Here is a 22861-nt window from a genome sequence, read left to right as displayed (position 1 = left end):
TGATTCTCGTTCTCTAAAACTTCTTATATTAACTTGTCTGTTTGATTTGACTATTGTATGCTTTGCATATGAATATATTCATGTGATAAGCTGTCTGAATTAATTTAAATTTGATTTAACTTGGTTAACTCTAATAGTCTGTTTTGACAAACTAGGAAATAAAACACTTTTAGAAAATTGAAGACAGTGAAAGTACATGAAAACTTTTAGATTTAAGAGATATATATACCTTATTTGTGATTTAATAAGATAGTACTAACATTGCACAGGTGAAAAAATGTACAGATTGTCATTGTAATGTCTATGAGAAGAAAGTAAGGGTGAAAATTTAGGGCCAAGGACCAATCACAACAGTTTTGTGTATTATAATAAGAAATATGTTTTTGTTTTAAAATCAATATCTGCCTGCTTTTGAGAAGAATTTTTGTCTATTTGGATCTTTGAGGCAGTACAGTCAAACCTTCCTTCAATCAGTTAATCAGCAAGTCCAAGGAGTCCAAGAAAACCATTGGAAATGATGGTACTGGAGTATGATTGGATATAGCTTCAGGGAGTCTGTGTTCCAAGGCTGAAGACCAGAATGAAGCTAATAATACCATAGCCTTACTAGACTGGGTCAAAGCCCCTCCCACAAAACCCCTCTCTCAAAGACAGACAAACATCCCCTGGAGCTTCCTTCAAGAAAAGGAAGAGAGGGGATAGGGGAGACCTACTTACCCTGGGAGTTTCTTTCCCGGAGTTTCCCAGCATTTCTGTTCTAGGTGGAGGATGTAGAGAGACCCAGAGTGGCACATTGTCAGGAATTCAGGATGTGTTACCCTCCAAGAGTATAGAACTGGAATTTTTTGAATAATGGTACATTAAGATTTTCTGCAAAGTTAAAAAAAAGCACAATCTGAGAAACCGCAAGCGCTTATAAGGGACCTGGAAGACAAGGTGGAGCCTAAAACTATTGTTTAGAGTGAATGTGCTGGTTCATTAATCTTTACTTGCTTGTCAAAAACAGATTCTATTAAATCCCTATGTCAGAGAGGAGGATAATGTACTGCAGGGAATCCTGGATGACTAGGAGCAGATCAGAGACTATTTTGCTAGAAGAGATGCTTTGGGAGCAAAAAATTGGAACTTCATGAGAGTTTTTTATTCTTGTTCAGAAAGGAAGGAGATTCCATTACGGGAATTGCTTGGGACAGAAAATTTACTCCCTGGAGGAAGTGGTGGCAGGACCTCATGTGCTCTCATGCCTGGTGCATTGTTGGACTGTAGTTGAGTCATCACTTTACTCTGAACGGATGAATGGCCTGATACAGAGAAGTTTGTGTTATCAGTTTAATGACAAAGGAGACAGCAGGAGATGCTGAAAATCACAACTGCAAACAATGGTGATGGCAGCAACAGTAATAAAGGCATGCTTAGAAGGAACCATCAGAAACAATTGCATCATGCATATGAAAGAAGTTGAGTGAATTTGGGATTTTTACTGGTGTGGAGAGAGTGGAAATCATAGATGCAGTGGTGCAGTTGGGGCTGATTATTTCGCCATTAGAAAGAGTTTACTTACACCTCCGTGTAGTTCTTGCTTGGAGCAATGTCCAGGAAATATTTGCTGATTATATAAGTTTACATAAGATTTCATTAATTCACTAAAGTCTATGTTCACACATCATGCTTTTGTTTTTTTTTATTTTAAGATAAATATTTTCTGAAAGTTATATTCAATCCCTTACTAATTGCTGTAAGTTCTCTAGAGGATAAAAAGAAGAGTAAAGACTAGATCTGTCATAAAGAAATTAGCTACATTACTGTGATAACTTAGGCAAACAAATTAAATAGAAATCATGTAATAAACATATTAGCATGTTGAATTAGTAATGTAGATAATAACTGCTATATTTCAGAAAAGGTAGAATTTGACAGATGTGGAATATCTGAGAACACTTCATTCCACACATGGAAATTGGTCAGTGTCACCAAAGAGGCTGATGTAAGTGACTGTACCGCTTGCTGAACTAAATCTGTTTGACTGGTCAGTGACCTGTTCTGATTATTTATACCATTCATTAAATATCCAGAATATCATTCCTGCTTAAAATGTGATGCTAATTTCAAAAGTTCTAATTTAATTTAAATGGAAATAGGCATGGAGATAATCATTTATTTTGATTTTAAATGTTTTTGAATATATACATGGTGTGCCATTCAAAAAAGAGGAAAGGGTATGCAGGAAAAACTTGTTGCCTCCTAATCTCATTCTCCAGCCATACAGTTTGCTTCCCCAAAGACAACTCTTTAGGTCGTTTTCTTGATTATCCTTCCAGAGATGAGTTTATTTGTGTATGTCAAGAATGATAATTTGCTAAACATAAAATTTGATGCCCTGCTTTCTCCAACTAACAGCCTATCTAGAAAATAATTACATGTAAGTACATGTAGAAGCCCCTTGTTCTTTTAATAGCTACAAATATATCATCACATCCATATACTGTAATATATTTAATAAGTCCCTTATGGACATTTAGGTGTCCTTTTGAGGCAGGGTGACATAGGGAAGGCAGCAGGCTGGCTGAGTGTTCAGGAGTAACTGCGAGATCAATGGCTTCCTGCAGCTACAGAGAATCCCCACCAGGATTACCAAAAATAAGCAAGGCAGAAAGGCCCCACCATGGGCTTGCACGAATTATGAGAAACCAACCATGGGGTGGGGTGAGAGACCCACAAGGAAAGAGGGAGAGGAAGGGAATGGAAAGTAGTGAGATCAGCAACTACCCATAAAAAGGGCAGCCCCCGGCACAAGGGAGGGTGCTTCTCCCCTTGCAAGAGCGCCCAGTCACCCCTCTTTTGTGTGTGCTTAAAAAACATTCTACCTGCTGGCTCAATCTGTTCTACGCCCTTGAGCTCTTTCTCGTAGCATGGCCAAGAACCTGGGAACTCGACTCCAGCAACACTTGTTATTACCAACAAAGCTGCAATGAATAACCTTGAATATGCTTCATTTCCTGTAACATTATCAGAAAGAATACTGTATAAAGAGCATGTGCATTTTGTAATTTAGATTTATAATTCCAAATTTCCATCCTTGATAGTTATAATAATTTATATTCCAACCAATAGTGCATGATAATGCCAGTTTCAACACATTTTGTATCACATTCTTCCCTTTTCTAATGTGAATGGAGAAAAAGATATCTAATTGTACTATTTTAAACTTTTTATTTTGAAATGCTTTCCAGTGTATAATACAATAACAAAAATAACACCCACCCATATAGAGAACTCCAACATACTGTATGCCCCCAGATACCCAAATTAATGTTAACATTTTGCAACATTTGATGTATCTGTCTGTCTACCTATCCATCTATCTATCTATCTAATCTATCTATCTATCAATCTATCTCATCTGTCAATTGACTTATCAGTCCATTTACTGAACATTTGAGTGTAGGTTTCATATATCTTCCTACTTGAAAAATTAATACTGCCAGGTACATTTCCTAAGAACAAGGACATTAATCCATGTAATCACCTCAAATGCAGTATCAAGTTCAAGAAATTTGACATTGTTATTAAGCTTACAGTCTATTTTCCAATTTTCTTCATATGTCCCAAAAATTTCCTGTTGAGCTTTTTCTCCTCCCATGATAAACCCCATTCGGGATCATTTATGACATTTAATTGGCATTGTCTCTTTTAGTTGCTCTTTTTTTTGAATTGTGGGAATGTATGTACAACATAAACTTTCGTATCTCAACAACTTCCCATCATATCATTCAATGGGATTGATCACATTCACAATTTTGTCTTACTTTCGCACCTTCCAATACTAAAACTTTCCACTTCCCCAAAAAGAAACCCTACACCCATTATGCATTAACTCCCTTTTCTTCCTGCCCCCCACCCCTTATAACCTGTACTTAATTTCTGTCTCTATGAACTTGCATATCCTCTAATATTTTCTTTGTATTTACCATAGGGCTTAAATTTAACATCCTAAATATAGAACAGTCTGGTTTGCTTTAAAACCAACTTAACTTCAACTTCCTGTAGGAAGTAAAAAGTAGAATTACAAACCAATACAATAATACTGGCATTTATATTTACCCAGGTGGTTACCCTCACTGGAGAACTTTATTTCTTCATGTGGCTTTGATATATTGTCTATTGTCTATTGTCCTTTCCTTTCAACCTGCAGAACTTTCTTTAGCATCCTTGTAGGCTCACTATAGTGTGGATTCAGTCCCTCAGCTTTTGTTTACTGGGGAATATCTCAATCCTTCCCTCATTGTTTTAGTTTTGTAGGCTGCTTAAGGAAATAACATGAAATAGGTCAGGTTAAACACTGGGAATTTAATTGCTTATAGTTTTGAGGCTAAAAGAAAATACAAATCAAGGCATCATCAAGGTGATGCTTTCTCCCTAAAGACTGGCATCTGGGGCTGTCTGTGTGCTTCTTGGTCCTTAGCTTGTCACATGGCCAGGCAAATGGCAGTGTCTCCTGGTCTCTCCATTCTCTTCTGGGTTTCATTGATTTCAGCTTCTTGCCTCCTGTGGCTTTCTCCCTACCTGTATAAATTTCACTACACTTATAAAGGACTCCAGTAACAGGATAAAGACCCATTCTGACTGAGGTGGGCCACGCCTTCTTAATTGCAGTAACCTCATCAAAAACTTCAACTTACAAAGGTTCACATTCAAATGAATGGGTTAAATTTAAGAATATACCTTTCTGGGGTACATGCAGCTTCAAAACACCACACTCATTTTTTTTTTTTTAATTTAATGTTTATGTAGAGCGGGGCCATAGTGAACTATAATTCTCCAGCTGCATTGTACAATACAAGGTAGATGTTTGAAATATGTCCCACCTGAAATGCATGATGCTTGTTAATGTCTTTTTTTCTTTAAATTGGTTTAAAAACCATCTGAAAAGAAAGGCTATTTTTTGTTTGATTTTAATTCCTCAAATTCAGTTTGTTTTTTTGTCAGTTTTGAAGTTTCACTTTTTTTCCAACATTCTACAAATAGCTGTAGACATGAAATGGTGTCCATGTGTCAAAGAGCTTGTCAAGGAAAGCTGCCAGTTGGCTTCTATACTGATGCCAACAGCCAATTTTGTCAACCAACAGGTTCAATTTTATGAAAAACTAAAATGAACACTCACCATCCTATTTTTGCAGCAATTCACTGGTATCTGCTATGCAATATCTATTCCAATGTTGAAAACAAGAAAAAGAGCTTTAGGACTTAAAGGTTGTTTATGACAGATCCATCTTAAGATGGTGAAACTAACTTAGGCATCATTCACTCCTAGTTAGTTCACTAGGAGGGATATAGCCACATTCTTCTGTGTGTGTGAAGTTATGTTCATGTTTACAGTAAGAAAAAGACCTTCCACTGTGCATAAAGTATCTTACTGACAGAAAAAAAAAAAAAAGTTCATGCTCCTTTTCTTATCAGATGATGGTGGCAAGATGAGAGAACATGCTTGTCTAACACTGTTTTGTTAAGGACAAATTCTCTGAAGACAAAGCATTAGCAACTAAATGGAAGGCCAGATAGTTCATTTTCTTCAGTTTACCTATTCAATCTTCAGGCAAATATCACAGAATCCTTCAGCACATGCAGCTCTGATGTTTCTGTGATGGAGCATTTATTTCAAAGTGTCAATGAGGGATAAGATCCCTCATTTTACACTGGTTGTGGCTTTTCTGATCATTGAGTCTGCTGGCAGATGAGGTGGTCAAACGTTCTGTAAAGGTAGCCTGGCTACCAAGCACTTCTGATACCATAACACACAGGCAGCCTGGTCTGCCTCGGACACTTTGCTAGCATTCGGCTTGCACCGGAAAACATGGCACTCAAAACACTGGTTCCCTGTGTCCATAATGAGCGTAAATGTGTGGGTGTCCTTCCTGATGCCCATGAAGGAAAGGGATCACACATGACACTCTACCAGAGATTCCTCTTCACTTTTTTCACTGATGATGGTCATATAGCATCAGTGTTCTCCCATGTTCTCCCATGGCCAGTCCTTGTTGGATGAGGTTGTGAGACTTTCTGTGGCACTGTTCAGGGTGCCTGCCAGTTAGTATATATTATGTCCCCCAAAGCACCATGTTCTTTAATGGAATCTTGTGGGGGCAGATGTATTATTGTTGATTAGGTTAGAATCTTTGGACTGGGTTGTTTCCATGGAGGTGTAGCCCCGCCTGTTCACTGAGGGTCTTGATTAGTTCACTGGAGTCCTGTAAAAGGTCAGACAAAAGGAGCTCAGACACTTGCTGCAACTGAGAGACATTTTTTTTTGGGGGGGGGTCCTTACTTTACTCAGTTTTTTTAATTGAGCATGTTCAAATAGCATACAATTATCCAAAGATACAAAGTGTACAATCAATTGCCCATGGTACTGTCATACAGCTGTGCATCCCTCACCACAATTAATTATTTTCAATTTTTAGAACACTTTCATTACTCCAGAAAATAAATAAAAGACAAAAAAAAAAAAAAACTCAAATCCTCCCATATCCCTAATTACCATTCCCCCCAATTGTTGATTCATAGTATTGGTATAGTATATTTGTTACTGTTGATGAAAGAATGTTAAAATACTTCTAACTGTAGTATATAGTTTGCAATAGGTATATTTTTTTCCTATATGCCCCTCTATTATTAGCTTCTAGTTATAGGGTCATACATCTGTTCTAGTTCATGAAAGAGATTTCTAATATTTGTATAGTTAATCACAGACATTGTCCACCACAGGATTCACTGTTTTATACATTCCCATCTTTTAACCTCCAACTTTCCTTCTGGTGACATACGTGACTCTGAACTTCCCCTTTCCACCACATTCACACACCATTCAGCACTGTTAGCTATTCTCACAACATGCTACCATCACCTCTGTCCATTTCCAAATGTTTTAAGTTCACCAAAGTTGAACATTCTGCTCGTAATAAACAACCGCTCCCTGTTCTTTAGCCTCACTCTATATCCTGGTAACTTATATTTCATGTCTATGAGTTTACATACTAAAATTAGTTCATATCAGTGAGACTCTGCAATATTTGTCCTTATGTTTCTGTCTTACTTCACTCAATATAGTGCTCTCAAGGTTTCTTCATCAACCCATTTTAAGATGGTTTTGTTCACACACCATACATTCCATCCTAAGTAAACAATCGGTGGTTCCCTGTATGGTCACATATTTATGCATTCACCATCATCACCACTATCTATGTAAGGACATCTCCATTTCTTCCACAAAGAAGGAGGAAGAGGCAAAGAAGGTAGACAGACAGAAGAAAAAGAAAAAAAGAAAGAGAAGAAACAAAAAACATGACAGCTCGGAAGCAACAGAAGGAAAGATAGCATTAAACTAAAGTAGAATAGTCAGACAACATCACCAATGCCAAGAGTCCCATACACCTCCCTTATGTCTCCCTCTTATATGCATTTAGCTTTGGTATATTTGTTACATTAAAGGAAGCATAATACAATGTTTCTGTTAATTATAGGCTCTAGTTTTCATTGATTGTATTTTTCCCCCAATTCTACCCCATTTTTAACACCTTGCAATGTTGACATTCATTTGTTCTCCCTCATATAAAAGCATATTTGTACCTTTTATCACAATTGTTGAGTACTCTAGGTTTCACTGAGTTATACAGTCCCCGTCTTTATCTTTCCTCTTTCCTTCTGGTGTCCCACATGCTCCTATCCTTCTTCTTTCAACCACAATCATCTTTGTTCAGTGTACTTACATTGCTGTGCTACTATCACCCAAAATTGTGCTCCAGACTTCTCAGTCCTGTCTTTTCCTCTCTGTCTGTAGTGCTCCCTTTAGTGTTTCCTGTAGAGCAGGTATCTTGTTCACAAACTCTCTCATTTTTTGTCAGAGAAACTTTAAGCTCTTCCTTATGTTTGAAAGACAGTTTTGCTGGATGTAGGATTCTTGACTGGTGTTTTTTTTCTCTTTCAGTATCTTAAATATATCAACCCCCTTCCTTCCTACCTCCATGGTTTCTACTGAGAAATCCACACATAGTCTTATCAAGCTTCCTTTGTATGTGATGGATTGCTTTTCTCTTGCTGCTTTCAGGATTCTCTCCTTATCTTTGATGTTTGATAATCTGATTAATAAATGCTTCAGTGTAGACCTATTCAGATCTATTCTGTTTGGGGTACACTGCATTTCTCAGATCTGTAATTTTATGTCTTTCATAAGAGATGGGAAATTTTTGTTGATTATTTCCTCTATTATTACTTCTGCCCCTTTTCCCTTCTCTTCTCCTTCTGGGACACCCATGACATGTACATTCCTGCATTTCATTTTGTCCTTAATTTCCCAACAACATTGCTCATATTTTTTCATTCTTTTCCCTATCTGTTCTTTTGTGTGTAGGCTTCCAGGTGTCTTGTTCTCCAATTCCTGAGTGTTTTCTTCTGCCTCTTGAGATCTGCTATTGTATGTCTTCATTGTGTCTTTCTTCTCTTCTCTTGTGCCTTTCATTTCCATAGATTCTGCCAATCGTTTTTTCAAACCTTTTTCATTATATGCTTCATCTCTTTTGCCATATCTTCCTTAAGTTTTTTGAATTGATTTATCATTAGTTGTTTCAATTCCTCTATCTCAGTTGAAGTGTAACTTTGTTCCTTTGATGGGGCCATAACTTTGTTTTTCTTAGTGTAAGTTGTAGTTTTCTGTTCTCTAGGTGTCTGGTTTCCTTGATTATGCCAGTCAGGTTTCCCAGACCAGAACAGGCTCAGGTCTCAGAAGGAGGCAATAGTGTCCAGTTTCCCTGATGCTGTGTCTTAGAGCTTTGGCACACCCTGTGAGGCCTCAAGCCACTGTGCTTTTCTGCCCAGCAGATGGTACCTGTCAGTCTGTCACTCCAGACTGTTGTAAGGAGGTGTGGCACATGGCTGTTTTCCCTCAGGCTCTGAGGTCTGGTACTGAATGGAAGGTGGGTAGTAGAGCTTGGCACCACCTTCTTCCTCTTAGAGAAGCAAAGGAAGAGAAAAGGCCATGGGAAGAGAGGTGGTATGAGACCTGTGGCAGCGCTGGTCAAGGAAGGGGTCATGGAGATGCGGGCGGAGCAACAAACTGAGGTAAGGAGGGGAGAGGTGGTAGCTGGTGAGGGAGGGTCACAAGGACCTGGTGCCCAGCAGAGGAGGGCAGTCTGGGCCAGATGTGGGGGCATCATTTGCATTTGAATAGTCTCTCTGACTCTGCTATCTCCACCCTTGTCTGAGTCAGAGCACAGGGAATTGAAAATGGCTCAGGCATTCTCTACTGAGCCAAAGAAAGGGACGGAAAGCCCCCCTTCAGTACCAGTCTGCATCTCCCTCTCACTTTCACCCATTGGCCAGAGATAGTACCTGATCTTCTGGGCTCTCCCTCTCTCCCAGAGGGGTCCTCCAGCTCTCTAAGGTCAGTCATCACCAGAAGCCTCTGTTTGCTTGTTGGGGATTGATAGCTTGTATTGAGCAGTCCATGTTTGTTAATTAGAACCCCAGCTGGAGCTGGACTGAGGTATATTTTCTTGTTCAGAGAGTGCTGCTCTCTATCACAGAAAGGCGTTGCAGTTCAGGCTGTGGGGGAAGGGTTCCCAGCTCACTTCCAAAGTTTTTACTTACAGATTTTATGCTGCAATCTTAGGCATTCCTCCCAATCCAGGCTGGTGTATGATGTGTTGACAGTCACAGTTGTCCCCCAGTAGTTATTCCAGATTATTTACTTGTTGTTCCTGGTTGTTTATTAGTTGTTCCAGGGGGACTAACTAACTTCCACTCCTCTCTATGCCACCATCTTCTTCCATCTCCTGCAGCTGAAAGACATTTTGAAGACTTCCATTGAAAGCTGATACTGATATTTTGGAGAGTGCTGTTTTGGAACTCAACCTGGCAGCAAGCAGATGCCAGCCACATGACTTCCCAACTAACAGAGGTTTCCTGGATGCCAATGACCCTTCTTCAGTGAAGGTACCCTATTGTTGATGCCTTACCTTGGACACTTTATGGCCTTAAGACTGTAACTTTGTAATCAAATAAACCCCCATTATAAAAGCCAATCCATTTCTGGTGTTTTGCTTAATGGCAACAATAGGAAACCGGAACAGTGTCCATTCCAACTTTTTTATCTACAGGCAATTTGCCCAAGTACTGCACATGGAGCTTCTGGACCAGCTCAGTCTTTGACGTTGAAAAACCTGCTTGCAAAGGAACATCAAAATTCACATTGGTCCTTTCCTGGAAGGAACTACAGGCCAGGGCTTTAGCATTCCTCTATTCAGCCATAATCTGACAACAGATTTCATGGAGACTTGTGGCAATGGCCTTTGTTGGTGTGTCACATTGAAACACATGACATTTCAAAATTCTTGTTTCTTTGTCTCTTGCTAGGTAAGCAAAGTCCCCTCATCTCCTTCTCAGCCAAGGCTGGGAAGGGATGTCACTCACAGTGCTGGCACCAGGCTGAGGGTACCTGCACCAGCCTGCCCAGTTGCTGCTGCTCATATGGGCAGCAGTGCATCACTTCAGTCTCAAGTTGAAGGGAGCAGTGCCTGCCTGTGCCTCCCTGCACCCTGCCCCCACACTCATTTTTGAAAGACAGTTTTGCCAGATATAGATTTTGTGTTGGTAATTTTTTTTTTATTTCAGCTCTTCAAATATGTCTTCCCACTGCCTTCTTGCTTCTATGGTTTCTGATGAGAAATCCGTACTTAAACTTATTGAAATCCCCTTGTATGTAACACATTGCTGCTCTTTTATGTCTTTCAGAATTCTCTTTCATTGGCATTCTGGAGTTTAATTATAACGCAACACTGTGTGGGTGAATTTGGGTGTAACCTCTTTTGAGTTCATTGAGCATATTGGATGTGTTTATCCATGTCTTTCATTAAATTTGGGAAGTATTAAACCAGTATTTCTTTGAATATTCTCCTGGCCCCTTTCTCTCTTTCCTCCCCCTCTAAACTCTCACAATAAGTATATGGGTATGCTTAATGACATCCCCATGGTTCCTCAGACTCAGTTCACTTTCTTTCATTGTTTCTTCTTTTGGCTTCTCAGACTGAGTGATTTCAATTGTCCTATCTTTAAGATCTCTGATTCTTTCTTCTGCCAGCTCCAATTGCTTTTGAACCCATCTAGGGAATTTTAATTTTAATTTCTGTTATTGTGGTCTTTAGTTCTGTTGTTCTCATAATTTCCATCCTTATATTGGTATTCTCTTTCTGTCAATTATCATTTTCCTGATGTCCTTCTGTTCTTTATCATGTTTTCTGTTAGCTCCTTGAGCATATTTAGGGCCTTTTTTTTTTTATAAGTCTTTTTCTGGTATGTCCCAGGTCAGGCCCTCCTCATTGATGGTTTCTAATGCTTTAACCTTCTCCTTTGCCTAGGCCATCACTTCCTGTTTCTTTGTATGTTTTGTGATCTTTTATTGCAACCTGGATATCTTGATATTTTAATGTGTTATTGCTGGAGTTTAGACTCTGTGGCATTCGTTCCTTAGCTTGTATCCAGCTAGTATTATGACAGAGCTTTCCTTGATTGCCAATTGGACACACACTTACATACGTGCACACAACACCCAAATACACAAGAAGAAGAAGAACGAGGAGAAGAAGAAGGAGAAGGAGAAGAAAGAAAAGAAAACATCTTTCTCAGTGTTTGCTTATTGACTTGTGAGAGTGCTCTTCAGTTCTTACCCATATGATCAGTTTAGAGAATAGATCCAACCCAGAGTGTAGCAGTCTCCCTGATCCTTTCTGCATATGAGACATGTCGTAGACATGCACTTATGACCCTAGGAATTCCACCATTTACAAGGTTCTGAACGTCTTCTCTTTCCTAGTAAACAGTTTCCTTACATACCTGGGCACTACACTGTATTCCCCACAGCCAATTACCCCTTGCCCCAGGCATCTATCTACTTGTATTCCTCTCCCACAGCATTCTGTAGAGAGTTCCACAAGCTGATTGCTACACACAAGGGATGGTAAGTCACTCAGACCACCACCAGACAGACTGGGCCAGTCATGCAAGCTCCCAGTAGGTACATGAAGATTACTTTGCTCTCCATAAAACCTGGACATGTCTCTGCACTGGGAGTGCCAGCTGGCTCCACTGTGAGCCAACAAGGTGAAGGGGAGGGACATTTTAAGTAGCCTCTTCCTTTATTGGGGTTTTTTTCTATTACTGCAGTCCTTTAACTATGTTCTGAAACTTTAAGAAAAATATTTCTGTCAGTTTTTGCTGCTTGCTTAAAGCTTCTGTGGGAAGAAAAAGCCCTGAAATATTTGAATTTTTCTGATTATGAAGGAGATTGACTAACTTTTCATGCATTTAAGAATAATTTTTCATCTCCTTTTCTACTCCCTGCTTGTTTTGTTCCTCTTTTAATTTTAGGGTTTCTTTATATGTTAAGGAAATTGAGCCTTAGCTCTGATAAGTGTTACAAATAGATTTTTTTCCCATTTATCTTTTTCTCTTTTGACTTTGTTTAGGATTTAGTTTAGAAATGGAAGACTAAAGTACTTCTATTTCATGATTTCCACTAACTGTATGTGTATGTGTTATTACCTTTATTCTATTTCAGAGGCATGAATTCCACTTGAGAATATTTTAAATTATCAAGGTCAGGTTAAATTTTTTCACAGTCATTCAAATCAGGAGTTCACGGACTTCTTTTCAAATGGTAAATGGCATATGCTTTGTACTTTACAATGATATCTGCTTTGCCTTTTTTGTGTTGAGTCATGTTTGCAAGAGCTGTTGAGACTGTGTGTGTTTGGGAGTTTAATTTGAGTTTGTGGGATTGAAATGTCCAAAGGAAAGCTTAAGCAATTGGTTCAATGTACTTTAATGGAGAATTTGCTCAGTGCAGAATATTTTATAACCTTGACAAAAGTAAGTAAATTAGTATATGAAACTTTGATTAGATATATTATCCCGATCTGCCAATTTTTGCTTTACTTATATTCCATATCCACCATTTTAGTTTTCAGATAGATAAGAATAGGATTTGGAGCTTGATAGATTGCCAAATAGCATTCAACCATAATAAGGTAGGTGGTTAGGGAATTCTAACTCTACTTCCTAAATGAGTCACTCTCAGTACAGCTCATCAGGAACACTTTTCAATATAATAGGCATCGCTTATTTTCTTTTAAGCTCAAGTGAGAACCTTGCTACATATTGCTGTTTAAAGTTCAAAACAATAAATTTTCAAATGATCATGTAAACTAAGCAATATTTTAAATGACTACAATCTGACAAGATACTTTAGAAGCTTATAGTTTTATTAACATAGTGAACTCAACCAAAAAACACAGCTGTTTAATTTATACTACTAGCCAACTTCTGTGCAATTGAACATATCAGCAGACCATAAAACTGCAGAAAGTACATTAAAATAATGCTATACTCTTGAATTGATCATAAATTTATGCCATTCAGCATAGTATAACTACAATTGAGTTGACAATAGCTTCAGCGGCTTGCATTTTCATCTTTTACACCATATTTGAAATGCCACAGAGTAGAAAATGGATTTTAGCTTGAGTAATTGACATCAGTAGGAAAGTAAAAATTGTTACATGTGACCCAGGAACCAGTCACCTAGTAAAGGTTCAAATTAAGATTCAAGAAATGTTCATTAAGTTACTATTGGTAAAAAAGAAATAAAAGCCTTAACCAGTGGCATTTTAATATTATTTTTAATCCTTATATTCAGCTTCAGGAGAAAGTTGGCAAAAGATCTAAACTGTTCTTTTGGAATTGCTAATATCTGTGTTTTGCACAAAGAGGGCAAACTACAACAGACATAGCATCGTTTTAGCTTCCTTTTTCTTTTTTTAAAAATTCAAAATAAATATTTTTTTCTTAAAAATAAAAAAAAAATTATATATCCTGTACTTTTTCTAAGCTAATTCCCTCTTGGTGCACTTTCTCTTTTTGAAGAGAAAGAAGGAAGAAAGGAAGAAGGTACTACATGATTAAAATAAAGAAAATAGATAAAATGTCATCAAATAGACTATTGAACTTAAAGCCATAGCATGTTGATTATTAGAAATTATGTATATATCTGGACTTGGAGTCTTGTAAAAAATAATTTTGGGTTTTGAGTGCCTGATTCAATGCCCTTTTGGGAAATGTTTTGATCCATTCACTCTGATAAATAAGGAGTCTTTAAGTTAAAAATAAATGGGCTTTTTTGCAACCTCCTCAAATGTGAGACGATTGTAAAGGGATTCTAACTAAACACCTGCTGCACTAGGTAAACCCAATCTCCTTCCATTCTCTACACAATAGCCATACCAATCCATTCAAAATAAAAACCTTGACAAAGTCAGGTGGTTGCTTAAACATTCCATACTTCAATGCCATGGCCTACAAAGCCTACATTGTCTGGCTGGGGTTTCTTCCTAGCCTGCCACATCAAAGTCCACCACACAAACTTCCTTCTTATTTCTTATAAACAGAAAGCATATTCCTTCCTCAGATGCTTTAACATTTGCCTGAAATGCTCACTTTGCTAGTTATGTAGAGCTCACTCTGTCATTCAGTTCCAGGCTGTGAGGAGATGTCATATCTGAGAGGCTTTCTTTGATCACTGGGTATAATTGATACAATAGCTCCTTCATACTCAAACTTCTTATCCCGCCTTTATTCTATTTACATCACTATAATTAACTGATGTTTTTGTTTCCTTATCATCTTTCTCTCCCAACTGTAATCTCTAATGTTCAGTCTTGTACCCACCATAAATGATTGAGACTTGAGTGCTTAGTAAATATTACCCAAATGAAGAAACTAATAATTGAATGCATAACGAATAAAATAGTTAATGAATTAATTATCTGTACTTCATACAAGGGGTACTGGCATTTGAAATCAACCTATGGAAATTTTTTGATTCATATTGATGAAAATAATCTGCTGCCAAAGTTAAGTTTTGTTCCATAAAGGGTGGGAGCTGTTTCTTCTTTTTTCTATTCACTTTTTATTCAGGGGAAGTGGTGAGGTGGGAAGTAAGAAGGTCAATTGTTCTAAATTGTTTATTACAACCTGGTTGGAACTGAAAACTCTGTTTTCCTATGTGATTCTGGGCTAGAGCTATTTTTAAAGAAGAACACAAACAAGATTCTGATGTTGGAAGTAAAAAGGAAGCCATTGTTTTTAGATGTTTACAATGGGCAGACAGAGTGACAGACAGATGGAGATATGCCCAGAAGGGTGTAGAGGGGTACAGCTTCCAGCTGGGGCCCCCAAAGACTGGCCCCATCATCCAACAGCAGCCCAAGTCAACCACCTAATATTTGACTTCAGTTTCCTCAGAGGAGGCAACATTCACAGATCTCACTGTGAAACCCCTCTTTGTGGATGCACTGGGTTACCAGATAGTCACAGCTTCTGAGGTCTTCCTGTAAGCTCTGACATGCCCACTCACACCATTGTTTCAGGCTGTTGTAATTAATGACTTCCGCTGATGTACTGGCACCCCATTTTTGAGTCCTTCCTTTTCATAACTCTGCCCACATTTTTGTAAGCTCTAAATTCTATGCTAAACCTCTTTTTCCCCTGGTACTTTTAGTGGATCTGTTTTGATGACAGAATATGGTTCATCTGCTATTGTGTTTCTCTATGTTGTTTGGTCCTGATTGCTATAAATAACATAACCTCATGGAAAAAAAATTAGAATATATACACATGCATCACAGAATTTTAAGTGTGTTAGCCTAAAATTAACAAAGAAAATTTCCTAACATCCCTTTGCTAATCTTAACATTGTTAGAAGAGTCTTAAAAATTATTTTATGACCCTGAGATGGTCACAAACTCTAATTTATGTGTTTAATGAACAAAGTTGCATAATTGTTGATTTTTGTCAAACTTAACAGAGCACACCATTCAAATTTGCTGAACTCCCCATGTAAATAAAAATGCTTTACTGAATGAGAAATTCCAATGGTCCATTTAAGATAGACAGTGCATTTGATCCTATAACAATATGGTATTCTTTTAAAATTTTTCTACCAGATCATTTAAATACTTTCCAGATTTATTGGAAAAAAGAGAAAATGAATGACTTCCCTACAGAGGAGCTGGTTGGTGGATTTGATCTTCTTTTTCACTTTGTCATTTTACCTAAGAACATAGAACATAATGCATTTGGAAACACCAGTGTTGTGTAGTCAAATCATGTAACATTTAATTGTTGCTTTATTTTGTGAGTATTTTCCCTCATTTCATTTAGTTTTTGAGAGCAAAAAATTTTTGGCTTTTTACTTACAATGTTTTGTGATGAGTCTGCCTAAAGATATAAAGTTTTCCACTCCTCCATATGCACATGTACACACTCTCATATAAGTCCATTTTGTCATTTATCTTTTCAAATATTATTATCCAATGGCTAAATTAATTTAATTTCTTCTTTCAATAGAATAAAATTAGTGGTTTTGTTTTGAATTTTCTAAACATATTGTAGTATGCACAGAACTAAATTCTGCAAAATAATTGACAGACATGCATATATGTTTTTCTTCTCCAATAAATTCCAGTTCTGCATAATGACTTATTAAAGATCATGACACTTTTGTGAAGATAGAAATACAATATCTTCTGTCTTTTATTTTTTATAATAGGATTATTTTTGACACTTGTTTTTAATAGCAGTGCCAAGAAATGTTAGCTATTGGATTATTTCCCAGACGCATCTAGTTTAATATGTAACTAACATATTCCGACCTCAAAATTGAAATAAATTCTAAATCTTAATGAGGCGGTGAATTAGCAAGACAAAGATACTTTTCACCATTGCCAAGTCTTCATCCGTCACTGGAAGCTAAAAAATAGGTGAAGATTATTTGAAATTGAGAGGATCTTAACTACTATCATGCTAATGAACTGAATGGGCAAATGGAATATCAAGTCAAATTCCATAAAGGTCTTTTTCCTGGAGACACCAGTGGAACATTATAAACTGATGAACGAAGAGGAGGAGGGGAGTTGTCAGTTCTCCTTAGGCAAAACCTTTTCTACAGTTAAGAAAAATATTCATCACCCACAATCTTAAGTAACTGATTCATTATTTTTTTAAAATTTCTTGCAAGCTTCCAGAGACATTTTGAAGCTGGATCACTATATACAAAGTCTAAGTGGAGAAATGTGTCTGTAGAATAATTTTTGATAGGGAAGAAGCAGAGATCAACAAAGTAAATACACAATTAGGTGTTTTGTTTACAGATTTGAAGGAATTTTCTTTTTCTTCAAATTTTGAAGCTCCAAGTTCAAATTTTAAACCTTCTTTATATATTCATGAATGACTTCTAATAGATAATTGATGCCAGTATTGTGCATTGCATCATTTTATTTTGTGTTTTTGCTTTGCGTATCTAAAGAGATGGTCAATCTTGCCTTTGACTTATGTAAGAATAGAAGACAATGTTAGCCCACTTCCTAAGATCATATCAATGTACTTTAAACTATGAGAGAAACAAATATTTATATACACACAAGGGAAAAATATGAAAAGGAGTGCTTTATATGTTCCTACTCACTTAGAACACATAAATCTTCATTGCAAGTGCACATATTGCACCTCTAGGCTTGTCTCTATTTCTGTGCATTATGAAATCTTAGTTTTTGTATATTAATATATTGTAAAATGTGGAACAAAATATATTTAAGAATTTCATAATACTTTAGATACTGAAATCATAGAAAAGACAGGCAAAGCCTTTTTATTTTTTGAATGAAAATTGCTCATGAATTTGTGAAAGAAGACTCGAGGGAAGGGACGAAATGCACTGATAGAATTTTGGGAAATTGTTATAAATAATACATTTTCCTTTATCTTTCATCATAAAAATGCATGGCTCTATAAACAAATTAAAAGCAAATGAATAAAAAGTCTGTGTTCAAATTTGTCACAAAGGTTTATTAAGTATGAATCATTTGATTTTTGGGAGAAATATTACAGCTAAGTAGATGAATGTTGATTTTAGCAATTCACTTTTTGAACAATTGTTAAGGATTTGTTAAAATGGACACTGGTGTTATAAATGGACATTGGTCTTATAAATGGTCACTGGTATTTCTCATGGTGAGTTTCTTTAACCATAATACTGTTAAAATGGCACCAAAAGATATGGAGAAGTTCCAGGTTTCTGGTTACCTCAGAAAACATAAGAATCAGATTTTGTAGGTTTAAACCCAAAGTAGTGTTTAGAGCTTGAATTAGAGAGAGGATTCTATGATTACATGTTTCCATGTGTGGGTGGTAGTCTAAGTTTTTTTTTTTTTTTTAAATATCATCTGTAGGACAATAAAAGACAGTTGCCTTGAGAACTAAACTCTGCAAGATATTGACAAGAGCACATAAGACAATGCAGTATTTATTTCTGACAGGAAAAATGACATCAATGCCCATATTATATCTTTCTCACAGATTCCTTTCCACTGAATGCATCAATTGATGTCACTTGGCATCATATGTATGTATCAAATGGATGTCACTTTTGTGGCCGTCATTGTTTGTATTTCTTCTGGCAGCTCTCTTCCTTCATAGTCCCTAAAGTAGGTTCAGTTATAAGTACACGTACAGGAGAACAGAAATTCATTTTCAGTGGCTCTCAATCATGGTTATTTACTTTTACTGTCCTCTTCTTCATATGCCACAAAAATTTATCACAATGTTGCAAAATGTGCAAAGCAAAAACATCCAGAATTGTGACAGCAAAATAGAAACATTTTATAACATAGATTCCAAGGTCTGGCGAAATCCTTTAACAGTTATCTTTTCTACTGCAAAGCATAACTATAATTTTACAAATAATGAAATTAAAGAAATGCTTTAAGTTTTTCTTTATCAGTTTTTGTATCTCAACCTGAACTTCATGATTTTTAAAATTGTACGTAAAGTTGAAATTATTTCAGTCTATGTACTGCAAGTCTCTTTTATGCCATTTTATCACTTTCTCACAACATATTACTCTCCTAGTTTCCTTGACACACAATTTTGGGGGAAAAAAAATAATGGGCCTATTTAAGTAACTTTTGCAAATCCAGGTATATGTAAGCTTCATTTTCTCATTCTCCATACTATTTCTGCAAGATTGAGTTTTCCTATAAAAGCAGAATTACTGTGCTGCAAATTGGGACAATATTTGAGTATGATAATAAGATTATGAGACAAATATCTAGATAAGATTGTGACATAAGAGCATAGGGGGTGTTATCCTGAAATTAATGTAGATAGTACTCTGTGGGTACACAGTAGTCTGGGGTCACAGAAAAGGATTTAATCCATGAAAATAAGAGAGATCAGATGAGGGCAGACTCACAACCCTAAAAGAAGTGGAAGCATTTTAAAGTTACTAAGGCATGGATCACACACCCAAATAAAGAAAAGTATCCAGTTTCCATGCAAGACCCAAAATTTGAGAATCACTAATAGTAATAATGATGCTGGCACAGTGTGCAAGTCTAGAACCCTCGGGCATAAGGCCCAAGAAAATAAGGTAAGACTGAATCTGCAGTTAGGAACTCAAACACCCCTCTCCAAAGAGAGAGATAAAGTAGAGGGAGGAATAAAACCTGATAGAATTTAATACCTAGCAAGTGTTAAAAAATAATGTGACAGTCTATTTTAGGACAGTGTCACTGTTTGATATCAAATCTTTTTTTGACAGTGAACCTGCAAGGCAAATTTATTTTGCCGTGCTGTTTAAAAACTTTTTCCATTGACACTCATTAATGCTAACCTTAGGTTTCAGTACAAACAAACAAATGAAAGAAAACATACTTTTTTTTTCTTAAAAAAAAAGGGCAGACATCATTCAGATGAACTCTTCTGAACTTATGCTTATGTCTTTTCTAATTGGACAGCAGGCTCTGGTATGACATTCATTCCACTGAACCTTAAAGGTTAATATTTGATGTTTGATCTTCATGTAGTTTGTTTATATAATATGCAATAAGATCTCTCCTGATGCTGTAAGTTTGTAGTGATTAAATCAATATAAACATATGTTAATATATTTTTAGGTGTCTGACTATTACATAGCTAAGATTTTATAATATTATGGACTTTTTATATAGGCTTTTTATAAGAGCTCTTTCTTAACTGGTGAAAAACAACTCAACTGAATTTGTCTTCATAAAATACCAAAATAATAATTTATTATTAATATAAGATAAAGAAAACAATGAACACTTCAGTGCATACTATATACAGGAGTTTTCCAAGATTTTAACATATTTTTGCTCAGACAAACCTATTAACAATCTAATAAATTAGATAACATTATTTGTTCCATTTCCAGATTTGGTAACTGTGGCACATAGAAGTTAAGTAATTTAACCAAGGTAATGTGTTGGTAGTGATGGAGTAAGGAGTTGAACCTAACAAGTCTAGCTTTTGAATCTGTCTGCTTCCTAGTACACTATATTCTTTCCTTACAGTGAATTAGTTGCATATCTAAGATATGGTATCAGAAATGGAAGGGAGAGTGTGAAGCAGCAAAATATTGTTTTAAAATTTATTTCTAAGTATCTTAGAATGAAGGGAGATAAAAATAGGTATTTTTACACAAGGAAAAAGAGGACATTTCTATGTGGATTGCAAAAGCTATGAGATAAAGAGGTGTATAAAGTCATATTTACTTATCTCAGACTTCAGTGTAGTTATTTTGGAAAGAAGAATTTCCAAGCTCAACATAGCTTTTTGTTGGTTTTACTGGGATTCATAAACTCCAAACTGGTATTTAGAAGCAGATGCTTATATCCATTCAGCAAACATGTTTATAAAAACCCCGTTAAAATCAGAGCAAAAGAAATACATCAAAGGGGAAAAAAAGTGTTTTTCTTGTGGTGTTAGAGGAGAATACATAGAAGCAATCACAAGACTGGGTGAAGCTATTCAAAACAGGCAACAACCTATAGAAGGCCCTGAACAAATCACAATGGTTGCTGATCATTTGAATGTTTGCTTTCCGATCAATTTCTTGCCCTTCCTCTGCTCTGAATTACAAAGGGCTGACCATTGCAACATACTGTAAGCTCCCTTGCTCCCTGTCTTCATTTTACTTAGGCCAATGGGGAGCACTGCAAGATATTGGAGGTTCTGGCATTTCTTCCCCATTCTATTTTTGTGTGCATGAGTTTATTCTTTTTTAAATTTTTTTTATTTTTCTGTGTTTCTGGAAGAAGCTTTTCCCTCCATGTTTCCAGCTCCTATGCAGCCCTTCTGTTTTAACAGTTCTTGCCTGGTGGATCTGACTCTGGGCTCTGGAAAACCAGGGAATAGTGAAGACTTCCTTCTCTTGCTAAATGGTGGATTGTCTCACCACACTGCATCTCATTGTTTGCCCTTTCAGCTTTAATAACGTACTAACAAGCCTCCATACTAAATTTGCTCTATTGAAATTCCTGGTCTGTGCTGTGTTTACCAACTGGCCCCTACCGATATAATTTATTTGGGTAAGTAAGCAGGATGACAGTAATAAGAGAATAGCCTGTTGTTTCCAGGTGCTTACGGAAATTCCAGATTTTCATTTACATTAAATATTTAACATTAACCATTTAATTAATACCACAATTTGTTCAATGATTGGATATATGTGTCTGGAAATCAGAAGAGAGCCCAGAACGGGAGCTAAAATGGGGAGAATTATCATTACATTGTGAATGAGATCACCTAGAGGTAGAGTAAAGAGGAGAAAAATGGCTGAGGATAGATATTCCAAAGAAGCCAAATCCAAGTGAATAGATGAAGAAGATCATTAATGAAAACTGATAAGGAGGACAAAGGAGAGAAAGAGAAGAAAAGAAAGGAAAGGAGGGAGGGAGGAAGAAAATAGTATTCATTGACAAAAGTATTAGAGAAATGGGGACTGAAAAAATCCCATTAGATTGGAGAATTGGACTTAGAATTTAGAAGGTAATGGGTATTGTTGGCAAAGAAAGTAAAAATTGGGTAGGTAGTCTGAAGAGATGTTTAAGTTTACATACCTACTGAATGAGGTATGGGAGAAGGAGTTGACAAAATAAATTAAGCAATTGATGAAGAGTGTTAAGGGCTGCAAAACCATGGCATTTTAAAAATTCCATTCAGAATTTCTCAGTTTTTTAGGCATAAGATTTGATACGGACAATTGCACCAGAAGCCCAAGCTGTGTTGCTCTCCAGATGCACAAAAAGGAACACCTTTTGGTGGTTTGAAATTATATGTGCCCCAGAAAAGCATGTTTTTAAAGTTAATACATTCCTATGGGTATGTACCCATTGTAAGCAGGACCTTTTAATTAATTTTCTTCAGTTGAAGTGTGACCCACCTCAATGAGGGTGGGTCTTAGTCTTCTTACTGGAGTTCTTTATAAGAGAATGAAATTCAGACAAAGAGAGAGAAAGCCATGGAAGCAAGAAGCTGAGAGCAACAAAACCTGGAAGAGAAGGGAGAGGCCTGCTGATGCTATCATGGGCCTTGCTATATGGCAGAGGAGTCCAGGATTGCTGGAAGCCAGTTTTTCAGGAAGAAAGCATTATTTTTTCTTAGCTCCAAAACTATAAGTTAATCAATTCCCATTGTTAAGCCAATCCATTCATGGTATCTGCAGTCAGCAGCCTAGGAAACTAAAACACACTTGCTGACGGTTCTAGTGATATTAGGTCAAATGACCAGCCATGAATCCAGGATAAAGATAAATAGGAGGCCAGGTGGGTAATAATAAGAAATAAGTTGTTGCTTCATTGTGTTGGGTGTCATAAAGGTATAGAAGAAGAGAAATTCTAACAACTAAGAGAAAGATGCCAACAGTGCTCCTGGCTGCCGTACGTATAGGAGAACATTCACC

At 36.7% G+C, this 22861-nt stretch overlaps 1 pseudogene; it reads right to left on the bottom strand.

The window, feature by feature from the left end:
* Positions 1–5650: 5650 nt before the first annotated feature.
* On the bottom strand, positions 5651–10410 carry LOC119528786 (annotated as a pseudogene).
* Between the last annotated feature and the right edge of the window lie 12451 nt (positions 10411–22861).

This window comes from Choloepus didactylus, chromosome 3 (assembly GCF_015220235.1).
Source record: "Choloepus didactylus isolate mChoDid1 chromosome 3, mChoDid1.pri, whole genome shotgun sequence".
NCBI lineage: Eukaryota > Metazoa > Chordata > Mammalia > Pilosa > Megalonychidae > Choloepus > Choloepus didactylus.
This window is presented reverse-complemented; position numbering and strand designations above follow the sequence as displayed.